At 53.4% G+C, this 6,317-nt stretch overlaps 2 non-coding genes across 2 annotated transcripts; one reads left to right on the top strand and one right to left on the bottom strand.

Annotated features, from left to right (window-relative positions):
* Positions 1 to 3,424: 3,424 nt before the first annotated feature.
* On the top strand, positions 3,425 to 3,543 carry LOC144591416 (5S ribosomal RNA). Its single transcript, XR_013546829.1, has one exon. It is a non-coding gene; the product is annotated as a 5S ribosomal RNA (ribosomal RNA).
* Positions 3,544 to 5,806: 2,263 nt separating this feature from the next.
* LOC144591407 (5S ribosomal RNA) lies at positions 5,807 to 5,925 on the bottom strand. The gene has a single exon (XR_013546820.1). It is a non-coding gene; the product is annotated as a 5S ribosomal RNA (ribosomal RNA).
* Between the last annotated feature and the right edge of the window lie 392 nt (positions 5,926 to 6,317).

The following is a 6,317-nucleotide window of genomic DNA, read 5'->3' as shown; positions in this document are numbered from 1 at the left end:
CGAACGCGTTGCCGCTGCCTCGGGCCCAGGGCCGTCCCGACTCTACGGTCGACGCGCCTGGGTAAGCATGTAGTGCCTCGGCCTTACCGGCCGCTGCACCTCCGCGGGTGGTCGGTCCCTCCAGTCGCCGACCCCCTCCGGTCGCCGCACACCTCCGTAGGTGTCAGTCTCCTCTGGGGCTCCCCCGGTTGCCGCACACCTCCGTGGGTGTCGGTCTTCCCCTGTCACCGCACATCTCCGTGTGTCGGGTCTCCCGGTCTCTCCCCCGCGAAGCAGTCGCAGGCTTCTAATCTCGGGCCTACACAGGTGCTGGGGCGCGACGTGGGCCTACACGCACCTCCCCCAGCAGCTTACAGCGTCACGTCGGCAACTCGGCGCCGACTACTGAGCAGGTAACTATACCAACTCACACTGGCCCTGTCGGGATGCACTCCAAACGTCCCGTACCGAGCTGGAAACTTTTCTTTTGTTTTGTTTCCCTTCAGGGCTTTTTTTTTTCTTTTTCTTTTTTTTCTTCTTTTTAACCTTTTCTGCTCGGGCATGCTTCATTCCCTCCCTAGGCGAAACACCAAACCGCTGCCACCATGTTGTTCTTCGTGGTCCGGTACCTGTTGTACCTTTCTTGTGACTCTGGACGGACCACGAGTGCACATGTTTAAAATGTTATCATGGTGCAGCTTGTACTCCAGGCTGTTTCTTCCAAGGCCGCCTGGATCCAGAGTGACCGCCTAATCACACCCATCACTTATATACACAGCCATACAAAGTAGTTCTTGGATACACAAAGTAGTCCCAGCAATATAACATAACAAAACTTTATTGTCACTCGGCACAACACCGAACGAAATTTCAGCAGTCACAGCAAAAAAAGAAAAGAACACAGGACACACGACCCCAACACAAACATCCATCACAGTGACTCCAAACACACCCTCACTGTGATGGAGGCAATAAAACTTCCCCTCTCCTTCCCCCACACCCACGGACAGACAGCTCGACCCCTACCGAGGCAACCGACACGCACAGCCCCCGCAAGGGGATGGAAGGCCCCTCGGCCGAGCCGCCCCGGGCACCGAAACGTCCCGCGGCCGCACCGGGCGATGTTAAGTCCAGCGGCCGAGCCGCACCGGGCACCGAAACGTCCCGCGGCCGAGTCGCACCGGGCACTGAAACGTCCCGCAGCCGAGCCGCGCCGGCGATGTTAAGTCCCGCGGCCGAGCCGCACAGGGCACTGAAACGTCCCGTGGCCGAGCCGCGCCGGCGATGTTAAGTCCCGCGGCCGAGCCGCACCGGGCACTGAAACGTTCCGCGGCCGAGCCGCGCCGGAGATGTTAAGTCCCGCAGCCGAGCCGCGCCGGGCACTGAAACGTCCCGCAGCCGAGCCGCGCCGGGCACTGAAACGTCCCGCAGCCGAGCCGCGCCGGGCACTGAAACGTCCCGCAGCAGAGCCGCGCCGGCGATGTTAAGTCCCGCAGCCGAGCCGCGCCGGCGATGTTAAGTCCCGCAGCCGAGCCGCACCGGGCACTGAAAACTCCCGCGGCCGAGCCGCGCCGGCGATGTTAAGTCCAGCGGCCGAGCCGCGCCGGGCGATGGAAGGCCCCGCGGGCGAGCTGCGCCCCAGGGAAGAGACCTAATAAAAGAAAGGTTTCCCCCGCCCCACCCCCCCCCAACACACCCACCTCCCCCCCCACACATACACAGCCAAAAACAGGAACAAAAACCATCCCAACACCGACACAAACAAAAAAAAAGACAAACAGACTGCCAGAGAGCCGCAGCCGTTAGGCGCAGCCAACTGCTCCTCACAACATCCCCCTTGTCTTATATATTAAAACCCCCCCCCCCCCCTCCCACCCACCCCCCCTCAGGCTCTCCTCCCATCAGTGACTGATCTCGCTCACCGGAATTTCCACTACCGCTACTGAATGACTGTATATAATAATAATAATAATAATCCATTTATTTTATATAGCGCCTTATCGCATGCTCAAAGCGCTTTACAAAAACAATTAACATAGAAACAAACAGACAAACTATCCTGACGGAAAAGCGGCGAATACACAACGCCAGCGTCCTCTCACGTCAGGGTCCGGCAGTAGACATTAAAAAACACAAGACACACAGATATAATTTTTTACACAAAACAGCCATCACAGTGATTGCTCCAGGCATACCCTCACTGTGATGGAAGGCAAAGTCTTATCTCCTCCTCATTCTTCTCCCGTGGTGCCACGAGGTGATCGAGGCTCCCAACTTTTTGAAGCCCCCACCGGGCGATGGAAAGTCCCAGGGCCGAGCCGAGCCGAGCAGGCCGATGAAAGTCCTGAGCCCCCACCGGGCGATGGAAAGTCCCAGGGTCGAGCCGAGCAGGCCGATGAAAGTCCTGAGCCCCCACTGGGCGATGAAGGTCCTGAGCCCCCACCGGGCGATGGAAAGTGCTGCGGCCAGGCCACGCAGGGCGATGAAGGGCCTGCGAGCGGGTTGATCGTACCTCGCGCTTCAATAGACAATAGACAATAGACAATAGGTGCAGGAGTAGGCCATTCAGCCCTTCGAGCCAGCACCGCCATTCAATGCGATCATGGCTGATCACTCTCAATCAGTACCCCGTTCCTGCCTTCTCCCCATACCCCCTCACTCCGCTATCCTTAAGAGCTCTATCCAGCTCTCTCTTGAAAGCATCCAACGAACTGGCCTCCACTGCCCTCTGAGGCAGAGAATTCCACACCTTCACCACCCTCTGACTGAAAAAGTTCTTCCTCATCTCCGTTCTAAATGGCCTACCCCTTATTCTCAAACTGTGGCCCCTTGTTCTGGACTCCCCCAACATTGGGAACGGTCGAAGCTGCTACGGCTGGAGCTCCCGAAAGCCGGTCGCCAGCCAGGGACCTGCGAACTCCCGATGTTGCGGTCTGCAGGGCCCACGGCCGAAGCCTCCGAGATGGTAAGTCCAGGCCCTGCGGCCGGAGTCTTTGAGGTCGATCCCAGCTGGAGGCCGCCGACTCCACGATGTTAGGCCGTAGCGCGAACGGAGATACGACACGGTAAAGGTCGCATCTCCGTTGAGGAGATTTGAAAAAAGGTTTCCCCCAACCCCCCCACCACCCCCCTACATACACAGAATTAAAAATAAAACAAAACGTACATTTAACAACGACAATGACAAAAAAAACCCCAGAGAGACTGCCGGTGAGCCGCAGCTGCAGAACACAGCCACGCCCCCTTTTTCATATAACATATATATTATATGTTTTACTATTCCATCGCATGCACTCTGGTTAAGATGCTAACTGCATTTCGTTGTCTCTGTACTCGTACACTGCACAATGACAATAAAGTTTGTGTTGTATATTGTATTGTGGTGTAAACTGGTGTGCAGGCAGTGTAGATGCAGGTTAAGTGTGGGCACAAGCTGCTACTCTGTGCCTACGGCCATACTAGCCTGAATACGCCCGATCCCGTCTGATCTCGGAAGCTAAGCAGGCTCGGGCCTGGTCAGTACTTGGATGGGAGACCGCCTGGGAATACCGGGTGTCGTAGGCTTTTCTTGCCACCGACCGGCAAGCTCCTCCTCTCACATACACTGCCAGACATTTAAATACTCCTTCACTCACTCCTTTTTTCCTTCACTGTGGTAACACACATCTTTCACAAATCTATACCCATCCCTCATCAACATGCATCTTCACAAAGGCTCACACACACACGCACGCATAATCAACTTCACATACCATGAAACAAAACACAAAGTTCTGGAGGAACTCACTGGCGCAGGCAGCATCTGAGGAGGGAATGGCTTTTCCTCACCTCTGGGAGCACTATCGATCCAATCCTTGCCTCTGGTGCTGTCCATGTGGAGTTTGCACGTTCGCCCTGTGACCACACAGTTTTTACCCGGATGCTCAGATTTTCTCCCACATCCCGAAGACAAGCTGGTTGCTAGCTCAGTTGGCTGTTGTACATTACACTTATGTAGTTTGGTTGTTGTTGTTGCTTTATTATTTACACCACCGGTGAGACCCAGTTTAGGCTCGGCAACTGTTTTGCCGAACACTTTAGATTCTGGAGTAGTTCCTGAGGATTGGAGGGTAGCTAATGTAACCCCACTTTTCAAAAAGGGACGGAGAGAGAAAACGGGGAATTACAGACCAGTTAGTCTAACATCGTAGTGGGGAAAATGCTAGAGTCAGTTATTAAAGATGGGATAGCAGCACATTTGGAAAGTGGTGAAATCATTGGACAAAGTCAGCAAGGATTTATGAAAGGTAAATCATGTCTGACGAATCTTATAGAATTTTTCGAGGATGTAACTAGTAGAGTGGATAAGGGAGAACCAGTGGATGTGTTATATCTGGACTTCCAGAAGGCTTTCGACAAGGTCCCACATAAGAGATTAGTATGCAAACTTAAAGCACACGGTATTGTGGGTTCAGTATTGATGTGGATAGAGAACTGGCTGGCAGACAAGAAGCAGAGTAGGAATAAACGGGTCCTTTTCAGAATGGCAGGCAGTGACTAGTGGGGTACCGCAAGGCTCTGTGCTGGGACCCCAGCTATTTACAATATATATTAATGATTTGGACGAGGGAATTGAAAGCAACATCTCCAAGTTTGCGGATGACACGAAGCTGGGGGGCAGTGTTAGCTGTGAGGAGGATGCTAGGAGGCTGCAACGTGACTTGGATAGGTTAGGTGAGTGGGCAAAGGCATGGCAGATGCAGTATAATGTGGATAAATGTGAGGTTATCCACTTTGGTGGCAAGAACAGGAAAGCAGACTATTATCTGAATGGTGGCCGATTAGGAGAAGGGGAGATGCAACGAGACCTGGGTGTCGTGGTACACCAGTCATTGAAAGTAGGCGTGCAGGTGCAGCAGGCAGTGAAGATAGCGAATGGTATGTTGGCATTCATAGCGAGGGGATTTGAGTTTAGGAGCAGGGAGGTTCTGCTGCAGTTGTACAGGGCATTGGTGAGACCACACCTGGAGTATTGCGTACAGTTTTGGTCTCCTAATCTGAGGAAAAACATTCTTGCCATAGAGGGAGTACAGAGAAGGTTCACCAGATTGATTCCTGGGATGGCAGGACTTTCATATGAAGAAAGACTGGATAGACTCGGCTTGTACTCGCTGGAATTTAGAAGATTGAGGGGGGATCTTATAGAAACTTACAAAATTCTTAAGGGGTTGGACAGGCTAGATGCGGGAAGATTGTTCCCGATGTTGGGGAAGTCCAGAACAAGGGGTTACAGTTTAAGGATAAGGGGGAAGTCTTTTAGGACCGAGATGAGAAAGTTTTTTTTCACACAGAGAGTGGTGAATCTGTGGAATTCTCTGCCACAGAAGGTAGTTGAGGCCAGTTCATTGGCTATATTTAAGAGGGAGTTAGATGTGGCCCTTGTGGCTAAAGGGATCAGGGGGTATGGAGAGAAAGCAGGTACAGGCTACTGAGTTGGATGATCAGCCATGATCATATTGAATGGCGGTGCGTACAGGCTCGAAGGGCCGAATGGCCTACTCCTGCACCTATTGTCTATGTTTCTATGAGAGAGAGAGAGAGAGAGAGAGACCATAGTCAGGTTGTGAGCCGGGTGTGTGGGGCTGTGAGGCAGCAACTCTAGCGCTGTGCCACGGTGCCACTGTTTAATTTGAGTTGTAGTTGTGTTTTATCCAGGTGGTTCTCTTGGAGAAATGGTGTTGATAATTGATGCATGTCGCCTGTGTTAAGTAAAAGGAAAGGAGCGAGGAAGAGAGTTAAAGAGAGAGAGAGAGAGAGAGAGAGTAGGCGGTGGTGGGAGAGGACAAAAAGCCTACGACACCCGGTATTCCCAGGCGGTCTCCCATCCAAGTACTGACCAGGCCCGAGCCTGCTTAGCTTCCGAGATCAGACGGGATCGGGCGTATTCAGGCTAGTATGGCCGTAGGCACAGAGTAGCAGCTTGTGCCCACACTTAACCTGCATTTAACACACACTCTCTACCTCCCTCCCTCTGTCTCTCAAACACTTTCTCTCTCCCGCCCCGACTCTCTCTCACTTCCTCTCTTGCTAGCTCTCTGCCTCTCTCTCTCCCCCTCCCCCTCTCTCTCCCTCCCCCTCTCTCTCCCTCCCCCTCTCTCTCCCTCCCTCTCTCCCTCTCTCCCTCTCTCTCTCTCTCTCTCTCTCTCTCTCCTCCTCGCCCTTTCCCTTTCACGTCCAAGTGCACAAACACACACACACTCACCGCCGCCACGCTGGTCCAGGGCAGGTTTTCATTGTCGCTGCACCTCAGCAGCCCAGTGCAGAGAAGGATCACGTTGACGTTTGGTATTGAGAGGGCA

The sequence above is a fragment of the Rhinoraja longicauda genome, unplaced genomic scaffold (assembly GCF_053455715.1).
Source record: "Rhinoraja longicauda isolate Sanriku21f unplaced genomic scaffold, sRhiLon1.1 Scf000989, whole genome shotgun sequence".
NCBI lineage: Eukaryota > Metazoa > Chordata > Chondrichthyes > Rajiformes > Arhynchobatidae > Rhinoraja > Rhinoraja longicauda.
Note: the sequence above shows the minus strand (reverse complement) of the source record. Positions and strands in the feature narration are given on the sequence as shown.